Raw genomic sequence first — 27,032 nt, 5'->3', positions numbered from 1 at the left:
AATTGATATTTGGGTAGGTTTGATTCCTAGAGGCCTATCTTATCTGCATGGTTCAAATAGTTATCTTGGTGTCTGCAATACAATTTCAGAGGGGATTCTTCAAAGGTGAGGTCTTTAATTTGAAAATCTTTATCAACTAGGGGAAGATGGTCTAAATCTTTGTGGGGAGTAGTAATTGGCATGACATTCAAAGCAATTGGGGCTTCCATCTTTGGTTCTTGTGGATTCAAAGATGGGGGCAAAGGATTTCAGGGAAATTGGACACAATTGGTCTATTTCAGAGTGTTTCAGGACTATCAGACAGCTTAACTTACTAAATTACTTAAGTTTTAAAGCAATTTAGCTCAGGTTAGGCATGAAAATAGGGTTTCTTAGTTGGAAATAGGATAAATACATGGTTTTGGTTGTTTGAACGATAAAATGGTGGCTATGCACTATTTGCAAGAAGCGCACAGGTTTGCATAGTGGTCTGGAGTTCAGTGGCTGTGGAAGGTTGACGGTTGGTAGCAGGTTGACAACTCGAATGCACTCTGTGCTTGCATGGAGAACGGAAGGTTATTTTCTTGTTAAAAAACGAAAACACTGAGTATTTTTGGTTTATCTACAAAGTCAATGATTTTGGCAAGTATAATGGAAAACGACAGCTAGTGCCAACTGACAGAGGTGCATTTTGTCATGTAGTGGAGGTGGTAAGTGAAGGAGGTATGTGGAATCTATCACACCACTTTTGGAGACTTGGCAGTATTGGGAAAGGTCAGCCCGATGCCATTCATCGAGCGACACGTAGCAGCGGGGTGAATAGTAAAACCACTCACATCGGGTGGGTAAAGGTCGGCATCGAAGGCCGCCCGATATGAGTGACAGCTGTTAGATCTGAAGGGGTCAGGTCGTACGGTGATCAGGAGTGTGATTGGATCAGAGGTTTAATGGAGGGGCCTGACGAGGTTTTAATGAGTGGAAAGTTTAATTAAATGTGGATTAGTGAGGCTTAATGACGTCGGGGGCGATTTGATTGGCGGGGTAGATTTAATTAATCACTAATTGACTAATTACTTTTTTTAACTTGGTGGAGGGTTATGGTTCTTAATTAGCTGCTGATCGACTAATTAATCCATTTATTTAATTTACTTAATAAGGTTTATATTTCAAACCTTAGGGGCTGGATATTATTATATGGGTTTTAATAAATTATACGGGAAAGGGGGTTTTCTTTCTCACGAGTTAAATATAATAAAAATTAAAGTTAATGTGAAGGAAATGAGAACAACTCGTGCTAAGTATAATGTTTTGACACATTAGTTCATGCATTTGATTTTACACATCATTACTTAGGCTTAATTCTATTTTATGGATTTTTACGTAAACAAAGGGGGTTTTAGGTAAGGTTAATTACTTTTCCTAGGTAAATGGTAATTTTACCTTAGGAAAAGGGATTTTTAGGTGAGATGAATGTTAATGGAGGGAGTAAATGTTTGTAAAGGGGTTGGAGTACTTAACCCTTATAAGTTATTGGGCCGAGGGTCCAGTCCCTCCAAAAGTAAGAGAAATGCTCCGATCCCCTTTAACTTAAAGTTTTAGGCACTTTGATTTTTGCTTGTGGGAAATTAGTGAAAAAGTAAAATGAATGAGGGGAAATTAATCACTTGACTTTGTAACTGTTCCATTGTCATCCACACTTTAAGCAATTTGATGATGAAAGTAAATGACAAGATAAATCACCATAATTCTGCAACCATCCAACTACTTACCCATCTACTCATCCTACCATTTTTTCTACTTTTTATTAGGGTGCACTTAAACTGGCAAACCCTTATCAAACTTTTCTTTTCCTTTTACAATAGAAATCTATCTAAGTCTATCCTTATTACATCCAAGGGCTCAGATTAAACTGTTGAGCTCCCTTTTTTTTATTTACTCTACCTATCTACTTATCTGCCAAGATTAAACAATTTGGTCAGATTTTATTCTCTATCTCTAAGCATGAAATTTAAAACATGGAATAACCAAGATTAAACTGTTTGGTTACCATGGATTGTGGCATAACAACACTTTGCACACAATCATTATTGTACAAAAAGTAAAATAGCAGTGGCATTTGGACTTGCACACTTTCCTGGTCTTTTTCTTTTTCTTTTTCTTTGGGGTTCATTTTTCATCTTTTTTGACCTTTTTCATTCTTTTTGTCCTTTTATTTTTCTTTTAGGACATACCCTCTTTACATTTTTTATTTTTTTATTTTCTTTTATTTTATTTTTATTTTTAATTTTAATTTTAATTTTTTTTTTTTTTTTTTTTTTTTTTTTTTTTTTTTTTTTTTTTTACAAATATGGAAAACATTTGCTGAAAGCAAAGGTATGTACATATTACAGATTTAATCTCATCCATTCATATGTTATGACACCTATTGGTATAGGAACATAACAGATCATATTCTACTTTGATGTCCTGCAAAGTTTGTTTTATCCAAAGAACTTGGGTACAACATTCTACTGTTGCTATGTATTAGACTTCAGTTGTAAAAAGAGAATTTGATGATTTCTTTGTGCTAGCCAAGATATAAAGCAATCTCCCAAGAAAAATTCACTTTCACTGGTACTTTTTCTGTCACCAACGCTACCTTCCCAATCAATATCTATGTATGTTGTTAATGTGAAATCTGTACACTTGGGATACCAAAGTCCAAAATCACATTAGGGTAGTTTTGAGGTATAAAATGGGCCTCCTAAGGAAAATAATAAATAAGAGTTAAAATAATAAAATAAGAGTTATGTCTTTTTAAATAAAAATAAGAAAACTACTTTTTTATGAATTGTATTTTTGACTTCTTATAGGTTTACTCAACTGTCAAATGTAGACATCCATTAGATGTAGAATAAAATTTCACATTCAATGAGTACACACTCTACATACTTCTAAGTAGGCCGACATCGAAAAAAATGAGAATACATGAAAAAGTGTATTGAATGTGTAATTTTATTTTTTTACCCTAAAAAATATGCAGCCTTGGGGATAACAACATTATTTTGAATCTTGTTGGTTCTTTTAAAGTTAATTCTGTCAGTACATTTTTTTTTAGACCCATTTTTTATCTTGAAATTCCCCTAATTAGTTTTCTATTTATGTATCAAAACATCCTTTTTACTACTTGCATATGTGATTCCTTTTGATCCAGGTGGATATTGGTGGCCACCCGCCAATTCCACTTGGATCCCCACCATTGCTTCTTTCAGTTTTTCAGTTTCCCTAATTGTAGCATAGTTTACTATTTTTAGCAGTTTTTCGGGTCCTAAACTTCCAAAGCCATTTTGAGGCCCTAAACGACGTTTTTTTGGAAAATTTTCGCCAACGATTTTCTACCTAAAATTTTCATTTCCATCGTAGTCCTCAGAGAGATCTTTCCAATGGGTTATCATGTGCGTCAAACGAAAATAATATGACCAATTCATGACCCTGGGAAGTTGGCTGTCCAACTCACCCCAACGGGGCCCATAAACTCTTGGTGTTACATCTCCTCGGGTTAGGGTTTTGGTTGTTTAGGGTTTTCTCTTATTGATAAATAATAAAAAGGCCCTTAAGCCTCATTGTAGTTCAGTTCAGAGGCATGTAGTTGCCACATATCTTCTCAGAGATAAGCTAACATCGCCCTAGCTGGTGTATTTCCATTTCTGTTTGTAAGCATATTTCAGTATTTTACAGTAATGAAATGAAGTATTATTTCTGCTGCATCTCTGTGTTTATGGTTATATCTGTAGTTTGTTGCGTTCCAGTTTAAATTTAGATCAGTGGTATCAGAGTGGTCTGCTTTTTTTTCTCTGTTTTTCTTTGCATGTTCCCAATGAGGTTGGGATATAAGGAGTTAGGGCTTGAACTGCTCGAACCTTTGCAAGACCAGCCTCGCAAATCCCGACGGCCTCCCATGGTGGATGAAAAGAAAGACAAGGGGGCAAGAGATCCTATCAAAATATTGCTCGAAGAAGCTCTCGAGCGACAAAGGAACACGATGATGGACAACTTTGCCCAGATCCTTTAGCGGCTACCCAGGGGCAACACATCGGCTTCCAACAGCTACTCTGGAAACACCACACCGTTTAAGGTACAAGTTAATTTTGAAATCCCCATATTCGAGGGTTAGATAGATGCAGATGCTGTCGATAAATGGTTAAATATGCTAGAGGGTTATTTTTCTATTCATGATTTTTTCAGTCGGGAAAAGATTATTTTCGCACTTCTCAAAGCATCCCCCCACATCAAGGACTGGTGGGAAACCTATGGTGAGCAGAAGGATGAAAGTACAGGCTCACTATTTTCAGCCGCACCCACTTGGAATTCATTTCGAGATTTCATCAAGGAGCAGTACTACCCTATTGGAAGTTGTGAGGATCAATACATAAAGTGGACCATGCTGTGGCAAGGAAGGGACCAAGACGTGACGAAGTTTACCAATATTTTCCATACCTTTCGCATAAAGTTGGGTATCAAGGATTCAAAGCAACATTTGGCACTCAAATATCGCAGTTGCCTGCATAAGTACATCCAGGAAGAAATAGAATTACTGACATCTCCTCGCTTAGCATGGCATATCGATATGCTGTCAAGGTCGCGCAAAAGTTTAAACAGAAGAAGCGAGACTTTGGTTCTGTGAATCCAAAGCAAGGTAAAGGTGCCCCCAAACTGTAGAACAAAGGACAAAGCTAAGGCAGGGCGGCCCAAGACAACCCGCCAAAGCTACAAGCAAAGAACAACGCCGCGAAGCTAAAAAAGGACACGGGAATGTGGTGTGAGTTCCATAAGAGCTCCACTCACAACACAAGTGAGTGTTAGGCCAAGCAGTCACAAGTGGCCGAGCTAAAGGTTTCAAAATTAGATGCATGTTCCGACTCTGAGTCAGAACCCGACAAGGGGAATGACAAAGGAAAGCAGATTATCGATGCGGGGCCCAACGCCACCGTTGCCACCACGAAGATACAGAAGGAGGAACTCAAAGATCTAGAGGAGGAGGAGAATCTCTTCCACTCCCAGATGTGGGTAAAGGGCTCCCTGCTCCAGTTCATTATCGACAGTGGGAGCCAAAAGAACCTCATTTCAGTAGAGGTTGTGAAGCGGCTGGGCTTACCGACCACAGCACATCCACAACCGTACACCATCGGGTGGCTTCACCAAGGACAAGATCTTCGTGTGAGCCACCAATGTCACCTTCCATACAACATCAAGCTTTTCACGGATGAGGTATTGTGTGACATTGCTCCCCTTGAAGTTTGTGATGTATTATTAGGACAACCATACTTGTGGAAGTGACATGCTATGTATGAATCGAGGCCCCGTGCTATTATTGTTACTTTGGGAAATAAGTTGTACAAGATACCGGAGGTAGCACCGCCTACTACCATCTCTTTGGTTACTACAAAACAATGCAGTAAGCTCATTTCCAAAACCGGGAAATTTGTTTTCCTCATGATATGCCCTCAAGGAAAGAAGAATACGGTGGCCACGACCTCCAGATAGGGACACTCCGCACAATAACTACAAATGGACAAGGTCGTGGAGGAGTACCAAGACATATTCACCTCCCCTGTAGGGGTTCCTTTACACTGTCAGGTCAAGCACGCCATTGATTTGACCCCAGGTGCACCACTGCCCAATGGACCAATCTATCGACGCTCCATTCTGGAGAACGATAAAATCAAGAGGCAGATTCAGGAGTTGCTGTAGAGAGGTCACATCTGTCCGAGTTCATCACCATGTGGGAGCCCGATCATGTTGGTATAGAAGAAGGATCGGACTTGGAGACTCTGTATTGACTATCGGGAGTTGAACAAGATCACTGTCCATAATAGGTACCTGATCCCATGGATTGATGACCTCCTGGACCAACTGAAGGGGGCAAAATATTTCAGCAAGATCGATTCAAAGTTAGGATATCATCAGGTACCAATCGAACCCTCTGATGTGTGGAAGACTACCTTCAAAGCTAAGGAGGGCCTTTTCGAATGGTTGGTTATGCCTTTTGGATTGACGAATGCTCCTACAACCTTCATGAGGATAATGGATGACATCTTGCATCCATTCACCAACTCATTTGTAGTGGTATACTTGGATGACATCCTGATCTTAACCAAAGTTGGAAAGGGCACCTCCACCACATCTGACATGTTCTCCAAACACTACGACAACACAAGTTATGTGCCAATTTGGAGAAATGCACTTTTGGCATGACCCAGGTTCAGTATCTGGGATACATTGATGAACAGGGGGTGCATGTGAATCTAGCCAAGATCCAAGTCATTCGGGATTGGCCATCTCCAACCACTCTGACAGAGCTCTGCAGCTTTCTTGGTCTTTCCAACTTCTACCACAGGTTCATGTTGGGATTTTCTCATATCACTTGGCCCTTGAGTCAAGTCACCAAGGGAGGAGTGAAAGCAAAATTCTTTTGGTCTGAATCTCAACAGAAGGCATTCATAGAGTTGAAATATCGCCTCTGCTCAACACCAGTGCTCGCATTACTAGACTTGAAACAACCATTTGAGGTTGAGACAGATGCCTCTGACTATGCTATTGGGATAGTCCTTACTCAACGCAGGCATCTAGTGGCATATCACTGTGAGACACTTTCAGACACAGTTCAGAAGTATACCACTTATGACAAAGAGATGTATTCCATTGTGTAGGCATGCCGACAATGGAAGCATTACATTTTGGGGAAGGAAACGATCATCCACATAGAACACTGACCCCTGCAGTTCATACAAACCCAAGGGAAATTACAGAATGATCACCAGCAGAAGTTTTCCACATACCTACAACAGTTCCATTTGAATATCAAGTATAAGAAGGGCAACACCAATAATGTTGCAGATTACCTCAGTCGGCCACCAATCATGGCGTTAACCACTGCGCTCAACTCTTATGGGCACGAGACTTCTGATTGGCCACTTATCTACAAACGCGACCCAGAATTTGGCCACACATACCAAACACTCTTGGAGGGTCAACATGTTCTAAATTTTCACCTCCAGGATGCCCTGTTATGCCACCTGGGTCACCTTTGTGTTCCTTCAAGCGAGTGTGCCAAGATGATTTGGGAAGCACACTACAATTGGGCTGCTGGGCATTTCGTGGTCGAGAAAATGGTGGCAGTACTGCAAAAGTATTTCTATTGGCCGAATCTTTGATAGGATGTCGGGAAGTAGATCAGATCATGCATTACCTGTGCCATTTCCAAACATACCATCAAGAAGCAAGGCCTCTATACCCTGCTACCTACCCCTAGTCGAACTTGGGAATCCATCTCCATGGATTACATGTCAGGCCTTCCTTCCACTAAGAATGGAAACGACTGTGTTTATGTGGTTGTCGACAGGTTCTTGAAGATGGCCATTATGGCGGCCTGCAAGAAGAATATCACAGCCGAAGCCATTGCTAAACTCTTCTTTGAACGAGTGTGGGTACACTTAGGGATCCCACAGTCTATCATCGACTGATCCGAATTTAAACAGGAACACAAAAATTACAGAGATAACCATAAACACAAATATGCAGTGAAAATAATACTTCATTTCATTACTTAAAATACTGAAATATGCTTACAAACAGAAATGGAAATACACCAGCTAGGGCGATGGTAGATTATCTCTGAGAAGAGATGTGGTGGCTACATGCCTATGAAATAAACTAAAATGAGGCTCAAGGGAATTTTTATTATTGAACAATAAGAGTAAACCCTAAACAACCAAAACCCTAACCTGAGGAAATGTAACACCAAGAGTTTATGGGCCCTGTTGGGGTGAGTTGGACAACCAACTTCTTAGGGTCGTGACTTGGTCATATTATCTCCGTTTGACATGCATGATAGCCCATTGGAAATATCTGTCCGAGGACTACGACGAAAAAGACAATTTTAGACAAAAAATCACTAGCGGCAGATTTCCAAAAAAGCGTCATTTAGGGCCTCAAAACGGCTCTGGAAGTTTAGGACCTAAAAAACAGCTAAAATAGTAAACTGTGCTACAATTAAGGAAACTGAAAAACTAAAAGAAGCAATGGTAGGGGTCCAAGTGGAATTGGCGAGTGGCCACCAATATCCACCTGGATCACCTTTGCTGCTAATTGGAATGTTACAACCATTCCAACTTCCTACATGCTAATTTTAGATAACAATGGTATGTTTTATGCTTACAACAATTACTTCAATGTTCTTTTATTAGCCCAATGGCAATTCCACTTTAATTTCCAATCGTAATCACATAAACCATTAATTCACATTAACAATAACTGTAGATAGAACATAAATAATAAATGCAAAAGACAAGCCAAGACAATGAACATAGAGATTTGGCTAAATCTAGGGAAAAATCGGCAGAGGGGGAAAAACCTTAATCAATAATTCTTATTAGAAAATAGCAAATGTTCAGCAGAGAGAGAATATCCAATAGAGTACAATGATGAAAGTTAAAGTCAAATCTGATAAGCTTGATGAAAGTATGTAATTCTAAAAGTCAACAAAAGTCAACATGCCCTAACAAGCCAGTAGTCAACGATAAACACAATAGTCAAATAACACTTCTTGATCTTGGTCAAAGTCAAAGATGTTTGACCTTCCTTGGTGGCAAAACATAAACAAAAACAATCAACAAAATGGCATTCAAACCTAGTCAAATGATGAAGTCAACATACGATCAAAACAATCCTCCAATCCAGAAGTCAAACCCAGTCAAACAACACCTTCTTCCTCAGTTTTTGTGCCAAATAGTGTGTCCTACTAGGATAGGTCCTTCCCTGGTCAAATCAAACTTAAACAATCCCTTAAAGTCCAAAGTCAATGCTGGTCAAAGCCTCCTCAAGAACATAAAGTCAACGCAAGTCAAATCAACTCCAAGGGAAACTCGCACGTGTGTAATGAACATCTACCTCAGATGTACAAACCAATAAGATGAGAAGAGATAATGGTGTGTGTGAGATGTGTCAAATGAGTTTGAGGGTCTCCTTTATTTATATGTGATGGAGGGGGGTCAAGCTATCTAATTTGACCCCAAGATGACCATGACCAAATGTGCACCTGTGGTCTTGGCATCAAAAACATGTTTCTCCTTGTCCAAATTTAGTGCTTTTAGGGTTAGTTTTGGTCCTCTTGAAAAGGAAAAATTATTATCTTTGGCCAATGAGCTGCCAAAATTTGAATTTGACCCTAGTTGCACATTTTAACACTCCTTCTCAACTAGGGGGAATCACACCTTTCGATATCCATCCATCGTCATGCCATCCTAATCATCGTGTATTATTTATGCATTTCATCTCATCTCTTCTAAAGATTGATATAATGGATAATAAGAAGGATTGATAGAGAGTGAGTCACACGAAATTTTCACTCTCTTCCCACTGACAAAAGTCAATCCACATAACCAGAGGTAGAACCCCAACTAGATTTGCGCCTAAGCGATCAAGTTGTTAAACATCATGCGTCCTACATGTAAGGATTATGAAAGTAAATTATGCGTCCATCTGTAGTGTTATGGTCCCTAACCACTTTTCCCAACAAATTGGCCAAATGAGAGGTACTGCCTAAGAGTCCCATACTTCAAGGGTAGGATGTATTATGGGGCATTCACAGGGGAAGGTGAACCACTCACCCTGTTTTCATATAGCGTGCTCCATACAAGAAGGTGAACCACTTACCTTATGCTCATATAGCTCCAAGAAGTACCTTGGGCCCCCCAGGAGCTCCCAAAGCTCAATGTCCAACTCAAGCAGGACTCTCATGAGAAGGTATTTCTATGAATCCAAGTATCTCTTTGAAGATTAAGAACTTGGCCTTTCCCAAAAGCTTTGTGAGGATGTGAGTAACCTGTTCATCCATCTTGATGTGATGGAGCCTTATTTCTCCCCATTATACCATATCCTAGATAAAGTGGTACCTGATATCAATATGTTTAGATCAGTCATGGAACATGGGATTCTCTAAGAGATGAATCCCACTTTGATTATTGCAATAAATGATGGTGGTATCCAACACATGATGAAATAGCTCACCGAAGAGCTTCCTCAACCAAATAGCTTCACAAGAGGTCATACTAGTTGCAATATATTCAGCCTCTGCGGTGCTTGGTGCAAAAGATTTTTGTTTTCGTCTCATCCATGAAATTGCAGCAGATCCTAAAGAAAAACAAAATCTAGATTTGACTTTTCTATACACCACACTTTCAGCCTAGTCAAAATCAAAATATCTGAGTAGCCTCAAATTTTGGCAGTATATCTCAGTAACATCTATCAAAAGTAACATCTATACTTACTTCTACTTCTCTTTTACCAGGTACATAAATTCTATATGCCTTTTAATTTTCACTGTATCCAACGATACACCTTTCTTCCCAAAGCTTCCAATTTATTCCTTTTCTCTTTAGGTACATGAAAATACACTGGCTAACCAAATATCTAAAATGAGAAACATTAGGTTTCTTACCAGTGAATACTTCTTTAGGTGTCTTGAAAATCTAAGGCTTGATGAGGGCTCCTATTTTGAACATACACAATGGTGTTAGCAACTTATCCCCGCAATAATTTCAGTAGACCTTGATCATAGATTATGGCACAAATGGCTTCCATAATAGTTTGATTATTTCTTTTAACAAGCCCATTTTTCTCTAGAGTATATGGAACAATTGTGTCCCTCTTAATGTCTAACTCTTTGTAGAAGTCATTGAATTCATTATATTCATATCTGTTTCCATTATTAGTCCTCAACGTCTTGATATTATTTCCTATTTGATTCTCCACCAACGCTTTGAAAAAATGAAACCATTTGAACACTTCATCCTTCCTCTTCAAGAAATAAATCCATTTTTTTTAGAGAAGTCATCCATAAATATTGCATAGCATGAGTATCCTCCTAATGAAGTTATGGGTAAGGCACTAGACATTTCATAATGGATCAATTGAAAAATATCAACTGTCTTTCTCTCACTAGAAGGGAATGGTCCCTTTGTATTTTTCCCAACTGCACAAACTTGACAGACTCCTTCATGGTTGTAAGGCTTTTTAATGTAAGTGGGAAAATATTCGGTGCCATAGCTCACATTGAATATAGGTATCACTTGCCAATATTCCCAAAGGGCTTCCACCAACTTGATAAACACCATCAACCCTAAACCCAAGAGTAAAAAAATCTTTGAAGTTCCTATGCCATGCACGTACCTTTCCATCAATGAAAGCTACTTTGAAACCTTTGTCTTCCATCACAAAAGTAGACACCAAATTATTCTTCAAGTCAGCATATACAAGACTTCCTGAATATGTATGGTTTGGCCATAGTTCAAGTGAAGAGTAGCAATTCCTATCCCTTTCATGGGGTAGGTAGAATTATCACCAAGAATAATATTTAGATTAGTCTTCCTCTCAACTAAATTTGAGAGAAAATCCTTATATCTAGTGAAATTCTAGCTTGAGACTCCACTATCAATTAGCCAATGATCGAAGGTGTTCAGAGGAGAGGCGTTAGACAAATAAAAAATGAGATAATATTCATCTTGTTTTTCAACAACATTATTCTCATCATACCTGACATTTCTTGTCCTCTTGGGAGGCCGATTATTTCCTTCTCAAGCAGCAAGAGCATTCATTTTTCCTTTGTTTTTATACTTTCTGTTTCTTTATTTTTATTATTATCCCTTGGAGGATTCTTCTTGTTAGGACACTCTCTAGCTTAGTGGCCAAAAGTGTTGCAATTGTAGCATCTTCCTTTGCCTTTTCCTTTGAATCCCTTCTTAGATCCAACATCATTCCTCCTTTTAGAATGTGTAGAGATATAAGTAGGTTCATTTCGATTGGAGGACTTATTTCTATCCATCATCCTTGTTTCCTTTTGAGTGCATCTAGCCTATAGATCATCAAAGCCATGTAAGATATCATTATCAAGAATGGTGGTGACAAATGTATCACAAGTCCTTGAAAGGCCTCCAAGAGAAATGGGGTTGAGTTCCTTGTCAACAATAACTTCTCCATTTGACAACAAATCATTATTGACTTGATTTATTCTCATGAATTAAGATTGGATTTACCCCCATTTATCCATGTTTATATCCTTTAACTTGTTCTTGAGAAAGAGGATTTGTTTTTCATTGTTGACTTTGAACATCCCAACTAACTTATCATACATTTCCTTAGAAGTTCCCATATCAGAAATATATGCAACTAAATGATTTTGAATGGATTCAATTAAGAATTTATTACATTTGAACCCATTTTTTCTATACTTTGTTCTAGCAGCAATAGGTTCATTTGAAGGAGACTCCACCACTTTCCCTTGCACATAGTCCAATACTTCATGTTCCTTAAAGGTCAAATCAAGTGTCATCTTCCAAGAATGATAATATGATTTGTCATTAAGCCTATCTTCTGCCTTGAAGTAAGAGGTAGAAGCCATGGGTACTTGTCCCAATAGACCTTGTCCAATAGTAGCAAGAATTCCAAAAGTGATTGCTTACTTGTTCCTTGGGCTTGTCTTGACCTTTGCTCTAATAACATGTTAATTTTAGATAGTAATAATTGTATGTTCTATGCTCTTAAAAATTACTTCAATGAAATTTTATTAGCCCAATGACAATTCCACTTTAATTTCCAATAACAATCACATAAACCATTATTTCACATTAATAGTAACTGTAGATAGAACATAAATAATAAATGCATAAGATAAGCTAAGACAATGAACACAAATATTTGCCTAAAGCCAGGGAAAAGTCCCCAGAGGGTGAAAACCCTTAATAAATCCTTCTTATTAGAAAATATCAAATTTTTAGTAGAGATAACATATCTAAAAGAGTAAAAGGATGAAAGTCAAAGTCAAATTTGATTAGCTTGATGAAAGTCTACAATTTTGAAAAGTCAACAACAGTTAATGGTCAATGCAATAGTCAAACAAAACTTCTTGAGATCGGTTAAAGTCAAAGATACTTGACCTTACTTGGTTTTCAAACCATAGTAAAAAAGCTACAAAATGGCAGTCAAACCTGGTCAAATGATGAAGTCAACCCGCAGTGAAAACAATCCTCCAATCTTGCAGTAAAACCTTGTCAAACACTGCCTTCTTCCTCTATTTTTGTGTCAAACAGTGCATCCTGCTAGGATAGATCCCTCCCTGGTCAAATCGCAATCAAACAATTGCTCAAAGTCCAAATTCAATGCTGGTCAAAGTCTCCTCAAGAACATAAAGTCAACACAGGTCAAATCAACTCCAAGAGAAACTCACACATGTATTATGAACAACTGCCTTAGATGTATGACCAATCAGATGAGGAGAGAGAATGATCTGTGTGAGATGTGTCAAATGAGGTTAAGGGTCTCCTTTATTTATATGTGTTGGAGGGGGGTTAAGTTGTTTAATTTAACCCCAATCCAAACTTAACCAAATGTGCACCTATGGGCTTGAAATCAAAAACATATTTCTCCTTGTCCAAATTCAGTGCTTTCAGAGTAAGTTCTGGTCCTCACGAAAAGAGGAATTTATTATCTTTGACCATTGAGCTTCCCAAAGTGGAATTTGACCCTAGTTGCACATTTTAATTCTTTATAATGTATGATCTCGAAGCTATTAAGTATAGTAAAATTCCAACCATATGACTGTTAAGTGTTGAATTGGCTTCAGGGGATTGATCATCCTTGTTTGAATCACATTTGATAATCATAGGAATAATGTTGGCTTAGTGGGTCTTAACCCAGGTTTAGAGTTAGTTTTTCCAAACAAATTCGTACACTACTAGCCCTTCGACATCAATCCATAGAGCACGGACTGAAGTCTCACCCGAAGCAATATGGGGGGATGCTGGAACCAAGTTTCCACACCCAGAGATCAGTGTAATGTCATTTTATGCCCTAAATCTTCCTTCGCGCAGATCGATTAGCCTTTAGGGCTTATCGATATAACTCTCTTAATCAGCCTCTAGACCTCCACGAAGGTCTACGACTATCTTTCCTGGACCCTGAATAGGCAGATCAACTATTTACGCACATCAAATATTACTCTTAACCCAATAATTATCGAGATCGGCTTAAGTGTTCGATAACTTCAACATACAAAAAGATAATCTTCGCGTAAAAAGTTAACATTAAGTGTGTTCATATAACAATATAAATTGTGTAAAGTTGCACATCAATACAATATTAACTCATAAACCCATCATTCATCACAACATAAAAGCACATTCATACATAACAGAAGTAGATAGACAAAACACATGAATCTATGGAATAATCTCTTTATTAATACTTCAGTTTTTCTTAAAGACTCAAGACTTCCCTACACACTCAGCTGCAGGGGTCCACGCACTCAGCTGCGGACTATACTCTAGGCCTCTATGCACAGCTATAAAGCCTTTCTTCTAATCTTCTTCTCTAACTCCTTAGACTTCTCCCATAGACAATTTTCATTACTTGTCTTAGACATCCTAAGACACACCTATTTATACAATCCCATGGTCCACGGACCATGGGTAGATCTTCAAAAGCTGACTCAACTTACATAATAAAAGGGTAAAACCCTTTATGACACTTTAACTATCTACGTGCTTTGCGACCATAACTTGCGGAGACTTTACATTTTATACATCAAAACTTGGGATTTTGCCCCAAAATTGACCCAGGGGACCCCATCCCAATATGCCTCCAACACAAAGATCGTGACTTGCCCTCGAGTCACTCTGCTGGCATAGAGATCTTACTACAAATATTCCCCAGCTCCACTTGTACCACTAATACCTCAGCTGCGATCTGTGTGGTTGCCTGTTTGATCTCTTCCACCAGCTGCTATGTGGCTGGTCCTGCACTGTCCTCCTTGACTTTTTGTTGCGTGCTCTGTAGGTTCGCCAATTTCTCCTGAATGTTTGGGGAGATAATATAGGCTCATCCAACCAAGGCTCCAATCTGGACTTGAGGACTGCCTCTCTCTTCTACACTGCCTCCACTTGTAGATGTAACTGCCTTTCCTCCTGCAACTTAGCAAGATGTTGTGCGGTAGCAACGGTGCGCACCGTTGCCCTTACTTCATCATATTATTGCTAGAGTTCGCGAGCTTCTGTATTCAAGGCCTATAGGGTGGGATCTTCTTGCAGAGTTGTGACTACCTCCATTGCTTGTTCAAAAAGCGTGGTGTAGTCTACCACCGTGGCATCCACTGTCGCAACTCCATCCTTCACAGCGGCTTGGTGTTGTTCTCTTACCTTTGGCGGGGTTGAAGTCTGTGACTTCAACTCTAGTTCTATGATCTTCAAGTTCAGTTCAAACTGAACCTTAGCCACTTATGTCTTGGTGTCGCGCACGCTTGCAACCAACTTTCTGATTTTTGCCTCCAATGATGCTTCCTTTGGTATATGCAGTTCAGGCACTGTCCTGCAGGCTTCTGCTACCACGACTGCAAGTTGGGCGTTATGTGCCTAAACTTTCTTCTTTGCCTCTAGCGCCTCAGACTTCTCAGTGAAAATTTGTTTGTTGTTGACTATGTACTCACTTATAAGGCTTAGTGCGCACTGCTCCCGAGCTTTAACCTCTACTATCACACTTGCTTGTAGAGTGTGAAGAAACTCGCTAGGGTGCGCGACCAGTTTGAGGCCAATGTTCTTCAAAGAGCTGACAATAGCCTTGTCAGCGACTGCCTCCACACTCAAAGATCCATATGTTAGCGTGACTGCCCAAAGATCTAGTGACCGAACCATCTCTGTTGCTTGAGTAGTTCCTCGTTCCAAACTTGTTGACGCAGTGCTACTCTGTCCTATGCCTACCTAAATTCTAGTTGTCTGAACTTGCAGCTCGCATAGATCCTTCTGGATGGTGCTCAATGCCTGCTATTGCTATTGCTCAAACTGCTACAATAGTTCTGCTATAGTATCCCACACCTTGTCACCTATCTTGTCTAGGTTTTCGTCTGTCAGAGTGATCAGATCCAGTGATGACTTTGTCACCTTTGACTTCTTCCGTGGTCCTTCCTTGTTCTCTGTACCGTTTGATCTGGAAGGGAGTGCTTTCCTCTCCTCTTGACCACCATCGCCCTACTTTGACTGCTCTTCCTCCTCCGCTTGGGGTGAAGGAGACTTATCACTCCACTTGGAGGCGCACTCTTACTGTCCAGCCTGCTTCCTTGTGACACACTCCGCTTCCACCCGAGCCTTCTCCTCGGCCTCCTTTTTTCACTTCTCAGCCAACTGCTGAACCTTTTTCTTGGCTGCTTCCTTCTTTTTCTTCTCCGTGGAATTGCTAGTCCCTATAGCCAGATCAGATGGAGAATTCCAATCTGTTGGCCAATGCTTGACGACCTCCTCAATAGCATCATCTGTAGCGAGGTAGGGTAGCTCGAACCATTTTTCCTGCAAATCCTTCCGTGCCCAAATGTACACATAGTGGAAGTCAGCCTTGAACTCCGCGTACCTTGTAAGTTGTTCAAACACGGATGGTGACAACCACAGATTTTGGTTGATGTCCATGCGAATACTCGCCTCCATCAGCACCCAAAAGACTTTGGCTTCTATGACCTGCGCAACATCGCTTGTGGCCCAAAGAGATGCAAACTTTGTAGCCTCCGGAAAATCTTTATCCACAGGAGGAAACTGACTGTCCTCCTGTAGATCCCAAGCAATGAGTACAATGGAGAGCAACAACCATGAATAGTGGAATTTTTTTCTCTCTTCCTATGCCTCTCGACAGTTCGTGAAGAAACCACTACAAAGTTAGCGCGCCCAGTTGAATTGTATGCCCTCTGCACACTGGGCAGCCAAAGAGATCACTGGCATCAGAACCTCATCCGCGCGACATTTTCTCATAACTTTTCCTGCAAGGATCTGTGTGGCAACCTTCACCGCAGGGTTAGTGATTGAGGTAATAGAGTACCCACGTGACTTCTTTTTGAGCTTAAATTTATCCTTCATTTTTGCTGCGAGGTCATGCTCACTTGTCTTTCCGCCAAACTCTTTGGCCGGATTCAATCCTGAGCGCGACAACAACATGATCCGATGGATCAGCATATTGGTGATGGGAACTGGTGCACTCAGCCACAGGAAATCATCATGCACCAGGCACAACAACTGCCTAATGACAATCGAGATGATATTGGGGTGATGGTAGTGGGGCAACCACAATAGGTTCAACAAGCCTGACTGATTTACTCCATGAATCCATTCCACTGGCTCCAACGTGGTGACACCTAACTCTTTGTAGAACACCCTCTTCATGAAATTTTCTGTTTCCAAGTAGGGGAACCTCTCATGGTCCACCAAATCCCAATATTCCAGTTTGAGATGGGGAACTCGTGCCAAGCGTGAACCTTCAAAATTAATGTTCTCTGGTAACAGGGGTGTATTAAGGAGGAATTTTCATGCATCTGGGTCCTTAGGGACTTTCACTTTCCCCTTGCGCGGAGGGATGTACTCTGAAAACTTAGATATAGGATCCACCCCCTCGGTGTCTATATCTTTCGCGCCCTCCTCAGCCTCCATATCCACCACTTCCCCTTCTCTTATGCGCTCAAATTTTCCTTCCTTTGGGCCTGTATGGTAGCATGCTTTCTCAGTGACTCGCGCACCTACACCAGATTATTTTTCTTATCTTTCTTTGGTTTAGGGACCTCCCTCACCGGCATAGGCTTCAGCCTAGGTGACCTCGGCACTATAGTTGGAACCTCCATTCTCATTACCTCCATGGCATCTCCCTTAGAGGTGATAGTTCCTTCGTGCTAGTGGTTTCAACGGGACCTGGTCCTAAGATGATATCAGTAATGAGATTTTGATCTAACTCAGGCAAATTGACAAATGTGGGGCTTATGATCAAAGCTTCGAAATATTCACGATTCATGTGCTTCAGGCAACTCAACACATAAATTCTAAGAATGCGAATTATTTCTCGTTGGACAACCACACATAATTTATAGGCTAATTTGAATTCAAATTTGATTGTCCCCCCAAAATCCATCCATAAATGCTAGATTGGTGGCAGATTTCCAAAGATTTCACTCTTAAATTTAGCCTTAAATTCCCCCCCGCTCCTCTTAACTGTTCCCTCACTATCAAATCATGAACAATGATGTTAACAGTCACTTTCTGGCCATGCTGCGCGGTCTCTCCCCCTATGGCGTAGCTCCCTTCGCACTTCTTCTGGCACTATGACACCCTCATGTTTCGTGCATACCCCTTGTTGCACATCTCTACAAACAGGGTAGTGTAGTTTATAGTCCCGCGCCTCCTTGCAGCTGCCTAGAGTGCTAAGACTGTGCTACCATCATGTAGTCATTGGGCTGGATCCCCAGTGTATGGCTTCAATCAACTTCCATTTATCCTTCCCAGAAATGGATCTCCATTCAACTTCGTGAGCTGAACTGCTCCAATATCTATAATATATTTGATAACATATGGCCCCAGCCAGTGCATCTGAAATTTTCCTGGAAACTTATCAAACTTACTGTCATATAATAAAACTAAATCATTTACCTTGAAGGTGCACAGTTTGATGTGCTGATCGTGCCAAGCTTTTTCATGTCCCTTCTGAACCTGCTGATGGAAGCCAACCAAAAACCTATCTTCCTCAAGCTCTGTCAGTTGCGCGAGCCTTTATTCTAAGGCTTCACAGTCTACCATTCCTGTAAAGGCCATTATGCGTAGACTAGGCACAATTTACTCCATAGGCATCACAACTTCTACGCCATAGAACAACCTAAAAGGTGTTTGACCAGTTAACTTTTTACAAGTAGTTCTGTAAACCCATAACACTGCTGGTACGCACACGTCCCAGTTGCTCCGCTGCGTGTTGCACACCTTTGTTAGTGCATTCTCCAGTATCTTATTAAAAGCCTCAACAGTTCCATTAGCCTGAGGATGATATGACATACTCTTTTTGATGATAAAACTAGAATTCTTCTGTCAGCATGTTGATTGTTTCATTGAGAAAATGCATACTGCGATCGCTCATCAATCTTCGGGAAACCAAACTTGGTCAACACATATTAAAATAAAAATTTCGCTGATGTTTCTCCTGTACAGTCCTGTTGTGGTCACCAAAAACCCCCCTCTTTGTTTGATATTAGTAATAACATCAAGCAAAGGGGGACCCTTAACCAAAAAATCCAAAAATATTTTTGTTTGAAAAATCTTTTGTATTAACTCCCTAAGAGATATATCGCGTCGCAAAGGAAAAAGGAGCGCTTTCCCAAAGCGCATAAACACACTGAGGAGGAGCGACGCGAGAACTCATCGCATCGCGTGCATTAAAGGCGCTCAAAAGGGGAAAACCTAAAGAGCCGCCGACGGCCGATATGCGACGTCGTACGTCGCAATGTTGCATAAGCAGCACAAAGTGACAAAGCGAAAAACCTTGCGACCTTGCGATATTGCGATATGCGATCTGCGACCATGCAAAGCTGCGACCTGCGATCTATGGTGTGCAACAAATGAGACCATCAATTGTTGCGATACCACTTATTTACATCACAATCTTCGATGCTGCGATGCAAATCGCAGAAGCCATTCGTCGCAGGCATTCCTCGGCATGATCTGTGAGCCTAAAATTAGGCGCGCACCTTACGGGAAATTAATGATTGTACGCCTGTGTATCCAAAGATGATTATGTTGCGTTTTTCGAAGATTCAAGTCATAATGGGTGACATGATTATGCATTCATTAGAACTTAATTTCTTTCATGTCAATCTTTTCTTCTGTCTCTTTTCATTTACGTGAACTATAAGTCAGCAACTGATATAAATCTATATGCAGGAAACATCTAAGGAAAAGTGCCAGAACTAGAAGAACAGAGAGGAGATGACTTCGCAGATGGATACCGCATACAGCAGGACCGCGGATCCCAGAGTATCACTCAACAAATGCTGATGGAAATAGGCTATCTAGGACTCAGAGTCAAAGGCACACAAAAGCAAAGCGTTTATGAAAGATCCTAAGTCCCAAATTGGGTAAAGCAAAAAGAAAAACGCTTAAGGGGAAAGACGTCTCAGAAAAGCCTGGAACAAAGAATGGAAACAAGTTTCAATTGAGAAAATCGTTCAGGCAACAAAATCCCCAGCTCATTGAGTCATTCGCACGGCCGGAAACTGAAATAGCAACAACACAATCAGTTTGAAAGAAATCTGAGTTGTACTAAGTATACACGCCATGAAGACACTCCTCCAGAAGAACACTTTCAAAAATATCTTCTAGTTTGTCAGAAAGAGGTGCCAGCTCTTGTTATTTCTAATTTTCAAGCTTGAACAAAAGGAAAGGACAAGCAACCGACTCTTTCACGGTGAACAGCGCATCGCTTACAGCACTAAGGAGCAGATACATAAATGGTTAGAAATTAGATTCAATTTTTAGAAATAAATTTGTTTTAGTAAAAGGGCGGTCATTTGAAGCCGTTCCCTAAATTTGTGTAATTAAAATTAGCCGGTTAGTAGTATTTAACCCTTCTCGTTGCATTGGAGAAGGGTCCGGAAATTTGTCAAAAAACCTGTCCTCAGAACATGCACTTTTGCACCCTCGGAGGGGGTTTTTGATGAATGGACGGATCAAGATTTATTTATGTTTGCATTTTAATACCTGCTACTGATGTTGCACTTCTGTACTCTTAGTAGGCATTAGAAGTAAGTACAAATAGATCATTATTGCTTCAGGTCTGTGAGTATAAAGTCAGTCATAAATGGTACTTTTATCTCTTGACGAGTTTCTGCTTGCATTCTTGGAGTAATATACAGCTGATGTTGTTTATATGTTAACGTATGAATGAATGGACTACCATTTGGCACTTTTGTATGGTGGAGTCATTGATTTGTGCTTAATGTTGGAAATAATACTGAGAGGGGGGGTGAATTAGTATTATCTAGCAATTTAATAAATCTTCCTTATTTGATCTTTGAATTATTTTAGCATGTCAGTACCATAAAATAATGAGCATGAAAAAACAGATAGTCACACCAAAGAACACAAGATGTAAGGTGGAAACCCAATGTGGGTGAAAACCACCTGCTGCAATATGTCTCTATCTTCTTTCAATTTAGAAACTTCTTTTACAATGATTTTGTACTGGTGCAGTCCTTTACCAGTACGTAGGCTGCAACCTGCAGAGAGCTACAACTCTCTCTCTCTCTCGTTTTCCAGTCTACTCCTGGAAGGGAGCTACAACCCCCTACTTCTTTTCATAAAGCATCAGATGATCAACAAGTACATAACAGATATAGATCACTACAGATATCAGATCAGCAACAACAGAACTAACCCAGAACACCTTATCAATAGAGAAATTCAATCAACAGAACATCTTAAAACAGAGACGCAGTTTTTCTTTCTGTGGCCTGCGACCAGACGCCGTTAACCTTCTGCTACTCTGCGTCCACACGTAGATATCCTTCTGCTCCGCTGCGTGCCCACGCACTGTTCCTTTGACTGCTCTGCGTTCTGTTGCTTCAGGGACGCACCCAAAGATACTATCGCGCCGCAAAACACTATCGCGCCGCGTCCTTCTGCTTCAGAGACGCACTTGAACCTTGATCGCCCTGCGTCCCCACGCAGGTCTCTCTCTACTGTGCTGCGTCTCGGCGCACTTGCCCTTTATAGTACCTGCGTCCCGGCGCACTTTCCCTTCACTGAACCTGCGACCCTTTAGATATAAATGATATGAAGGCTTCAGGACAAACCCAAACAGTCAGATCTACAGATCTGATCATGCGCCATAGAGATCACAGTCCATTAGAAGATTCGCCCTCTTAGATCTGGACTAGATCTCACCAAATAAGATATTCAACCCAAGACAATTGCTCAATCCAAATGAACTCCTTTGCTTTATATAGGCAAGCTCCTCCCCAAAACATGGAACAATACCACGAGCCGACACCATAGAAACATGAAACCGTCGGCTAGATACCACACAAGAAACCCCCACGTGCTTTTCTCTGCCTTGAAATGTGTGCACTGGGTAGACGCACCCCCTGAACGGCTGGCCGGCGTCCCTAGACGCGGGTTCTGCATGGTATACCTGTGGGGACGCACTTTCTGAACCGATTGCCTGCGTCCTTCTTAATTTTTCAACAAACTGAGAGCCTTACCACTGGAGTTGCCATCAAGTACAACATCTGTAACATACAGTCATACCAGATAACATAATGCCAACAATCTCCCCCTTTGGACTTGATGGCAACCTCAACCTTACAAGCTTCAGCTTCATTCTCCCCCTTTGACATCAAGGGAAAAGGGTATGCTCCCCCTTAGCTCATGCTCCTCCAGATCTGCAACAAATAACCAGAAATCCACCATGAAAGAGATAGAGACATATTGCAGCTATTTCCAAGATCTCCTTCTCCATAATGCCAACAATGCATTATGTGCTCCCCCTGAGCCTTGTACCACCAATAAGAAGATGTTCAACAATAAGATGATGCATCAACAACCCCCAGCTTTTGCCTGAGGTATTCAAATGTGTCCCTGGGCAATGGTTTGGTGAGAATATCAGCAACTTGTTCCTTGGAAGGAACATACTCCAACTTGACTTTCTGTTCAAGCACTTGTTCCCAGAGAAAATGGTACTTGATTGGTATGTGCTTGGTTTTTGAATGCATAACAGGGTTCTTTGAGATGCTGATTGCACTTGTATTATCACATAAGATGGGGATTGGTGGAGTACAAGGGATTTGAAAATCCTGCAAAGTCTGCATCATCCAAAGGAGTTGGGTGCAACAAGATGCAGCAGCAACATATTCTGCTTCAGCTGTAGATAAGGCAATGGAACTCTGTTTCTTGCTGAACCAAGATACCAGTCTGGAACCCATAAAGAACGCACCACCACTTGTGCTTTTCCTGTCATCCACGCTTCCGGCCCAATCTGCATCTGTATAAGCATGAAGAGTAAGATCTGTATCTCTAGGATACCATAAGCCATAATTTTGAGTCCCTTGAAGATATTTGAAAATTCTCTTTACTGCCTGAAGATGAGTCTCCTTCGGATTTGCCTGAAATCTTCCAACTATTCCAACTGCATGCATGATGTCCGGTCGGGTACCTGTCAAATATAGTAAACTTCCAATCATAGATCTGTAGGTTGGTTGATGTACTGCTGCAGATTCATCATTTGCACTGAGACTACATCCTGTGACCATGGGTGTACATACTGGTTTTGCATCTTCCATGCCATATTTCTTCAAAATCTGCTTGAGATACTTGGTTTGAGATAAAAAGATTCCTCCTTCCTTTTGTTGGATTTGCAAACCAAGGAAATATGTCAGTTCTCCTAGCAAGGACATTTCAAATTCTTTCTGCATGACCGAGGCAAAGCTTTGACTCATAGCTTCTTCATTGCTGCCAAAAATAATGTCATCTACATACACAACAAGTATTAGCAATTTGTCATTTTCAACTTTTATATACAGATTGCTATCTGCTGAACCTTTTGAGAAACCTTGTTGATGAAGATATTTGTCCAACCGGTAGTACCAAGCCCTTGGAGCTTGTTTGAGACCATAGAGAGCCTTTTTCAATCGGCATACAATATTTGGATCATTTCCAAGAATGAACCCATCTGGTTGTTCAATGTACACTTCTTCTTCCAAGTCTCCATTCAGAAAGGCTGATTTTACGTCCATTTGAAATACTTTGAAGTTTTGAAAACTTGAGAGAGCAAGGAACATTCGGATGGCCTCAAGTCTTGCAACAGGAGCAAAAGTTTCTTCAAAGTCTATTCCTTCTTGCTGCGCATACCCTTTACAAACAAGTCTGGCTTTGTTTCTAATTACTTCTCCATTTTCATTCAATTTATTTTTGAAGGCCCATTTTGTTCCGATAACATTCTTATCCTTTGGTCTAGGAACCAACTCCCAAGTGTTGTTCTTTTCGATTTGCTCAAGTTCTTCATCCATTGCTTTCACCCAACATTCATCTTTGCATGCTTCTTTCACATTTTGTGGTTCAGTAGAGGAGAGTAATGCCAAATAGCTTGAGGCTTCTGCAACTGTTCTTCTTGTTTGTACACCTGCTTCTTTCTGCCCCACAATCTGAGATTCTGGATGATTCTTCTGAACATATCTGGATGGAGTTTTCTCTTCTATTCTTGTCTGCTCCTCTGGTTCTTCTTGAGGTTCTCCTTGGGGTTCTTCTTCTTCATTATTCTGTCTTTGAGGGTAGCCTTCATCTTCTTCTATATCTTCATGATGTACTTGCCTAGGAATATATCCCTTCTCATCAACCACTACATCAATGCTGTCAACAATTCTGCCAAGTCTTTTATTGTAGAATTTGTATGCTTTGCTATGTGGAGAATAGCCAAGAAGAATGCCTTCATCTGCTCTAGGTTCAAGTTTGCCAAGCTGCTCATCAGTATTCTTGATATAGCATTTGCTCCCAAAGATTTTGAAGTGCTTTACCGAAGGAGTCCTGCCACTCCAAAGCTCATGAGGAGTTTGAGTGCTGTTCACCCGGACATTTGTTTTGTTGAGAATAACAACCGCAGCATGTGCAGCTTCACCCCAGAAAGTTGCGGGAGTTCCTGATTCATCAAGCATAGCACGAGCCATTTGTTGGATTGTTCTGTTCATTCTTTCAACAACTCCATTTTGTTGAGGAGTTCTAGCTGTAGAGAATTCTCTCCTTATCCCATGTTCATCACAGAAATCGAAAAATTCATTTGAAGTAAATTCCCCACCTCTGTCGGATCTGAGGCACTTAATTTTGTGACCTGATTCATTTTCAACCAAGGCTTTGAAGGATTTGAATTTTTCAAATGCTTCATCTTTGTGCTTCATAAGTCCTAACCAGACAAACCTGGAGAAATCGTCAATAAATAATATCAAGTATTCCTCTCCTCTAGGTGTTCTTTTCCTGAATGGACCACATGTATCTGTATGTACTAGCTCAAGAGGCATGCTAGCTGATCCTTCTTTCTCTGGAAAGTTAGTACTGGTTTGTTTTCCAAACTGACATGATCTGCATATGGTGTTGTCAGGAATTTTGATATCTGGAAGATCGCGAACTGCCTGATATTTGCATGCTTTCCTTATTTGTGAGAAGCTTAGATGTCCCAACCTTCGATGCCATAACCAGTGCTCTTCATCCTTGCTTAGATAGCATTGTTGTTGTCCTTCTTCAAATATGTACAAATTATTTGGAGTTCTTTTTCCTTTGAGTATTGTTTTACCTGTATCAAGATCACGAACAAGACATCCATTCGATCTGAAAATAACCTCGGTTCTTTGATCACACATCTGGCTGACACTTAGAAGATTATGCTTCAATCCATCAACATACAAAACATTTCCAGCTTTGACCTTTCCTTTTAACTGAGCAATGCCTTTTCCTTTTATAGTTGCAGGAGTATCGTTTCCAAAAGAGACTTTCTTTCCTTTTTCTAGAACAGAATAAGATTCAAGTTTTTCTTTATCACCTGTCATATGCTTCGAACATCCACTGTCAATGTACCATAGATTTTCCTGTCCCTCTGCATAAAATGCTATTCCACATCTTTCTGTTTGAGGTTCCTTTATTCTCCATGTTTTGGTGCTTGAGGCTTGCTCCTTTTTCTGCTGAAACCTGCTCCTGCATTCAGATTCTTCATGACCAAAGTTATTGCAAATAGAACATTCGACTTCATTTTCAAGAACCGAAAAGTTGTTATAGGTCCTTTTTGTCATCCCTGTCATACTTCTTTGTTTTTGAGCTTCCCTAGTCATGATTGTTTTATATGCAACACATTGAGCTGCTTTGTGACCAAAATTATGGCAAGAAAAGCATTGTCCATTGAAGAAGCTTCTGCGGTTATTGAATCTACCTGCCAGCTGATTGTAATTTCTATTTTCATCTATTCTTGAACCAAGCTGAGAAGATTTTACCTGTGGCTGGTTGTAGCTTTTGTTCACCCTTAAGATGGATTGCCCCTGATAGTTTCTATTTGTATTTTGTCCCTGCTTTACCTGATTATCTTCATTGTTCTTCTGCTCATTTCTTCTTGCCGCATCAAGATAACTTTTTGAGGTGGATGCTTGAGAGGTTTCTCCATTGTAACCCAAACCTGTCTTGTTTAGAGGAGACCGCTGCACATTGATAATCTCATCCAAAGTTTCAGATCCTTTGACAAACTTAAGATTAATAGCTTTTGTTTTCTCAATTTCTTTTCTGAGACCAACAATTTCACCTTCTAGTTTTTCAAGATGTTTTTCTTTTTCATCAATTTGAAATTGTAGAGTATCAATGATCACATTCTTTTCTTCTATACATCTCTTGAGTCTAGTAATTTCATCATAGAGGTTATTCACATCTACAGCATCCTCATAATCATCATCTTCAAATGCCATTAACAACTTATATTTATTACCTTGTTCATCTTCATCACTGTTTGATAAACCATCACTATCTTCATGGGTGTAGTAGCTTTTCTTATTTTCACTTTGTTTCTTGTTCCATCTAGCAGGTTCCTTTCCTTTATCCTTATAAGGACATTTTGCAGCATAATGACCTACTCTTCCACAAGCAAAGCATTTGAAAGGTAGCTTACCTCTGAACCTTCCAGAACCCCTTTGAAGATTTCTAACAAAATTTGATTCTTCTTCCTCTTCTTCTGGAACATGGCTTGTTTCATAGTAATCTTCTTTGCCTGATGCCTTAAAAGCAGCTTCCCTTCTGTCTGATGGACCTCCCTTTCTCATTTCATAAGCAGTTAGAATTCCATGTAGCTGAGACATAGTGAGAACATGGAGATTTTCCTTTTCTTCTATTGCAGATACTTTAGATTCAAACTTGGGGGATAATGATCTTAGAATCTTTTGAACTACTATAGCCTCTTTTATTTCTTCACCCAAATTTTTCATACAATTAACAATCTCATCTACCCGAAGAAAATAATTAGCCACACTTTCATCATTATACATCTTGAGAGTCTCATATTGAATCCTGAGAGTTTGAAGTTTAGCTTGTTTTACCTGTTCATCTCCTTCATAGCTCGTGACCATTTTGTCCCATATCTCTTTTGTTGATTTGAAGTGCATTACCTTCATGAATTCTGTTTGGGATATACTTCCTAATAGAGTACTGACTGCTTTTGCA

The sequence above is a fragment of the Pinus tabuliformis genome, chromosome X (genome assembly GCF_031772625.1).
Source record: "Pinus tabuliformis cultivar Carrire ecotype Pingquan chromosome X, CPIR1, whole genome shotgun sequence".
Lineage (NCBI taxonomy): Eukaryota > Viridiplantae > Streptophyta > Pinopsida > Pinales > Pinaceae > Pinus > Pinus tabuliformis.
This window is presented reverse-complemented; position numbering follows the sequence as displayed.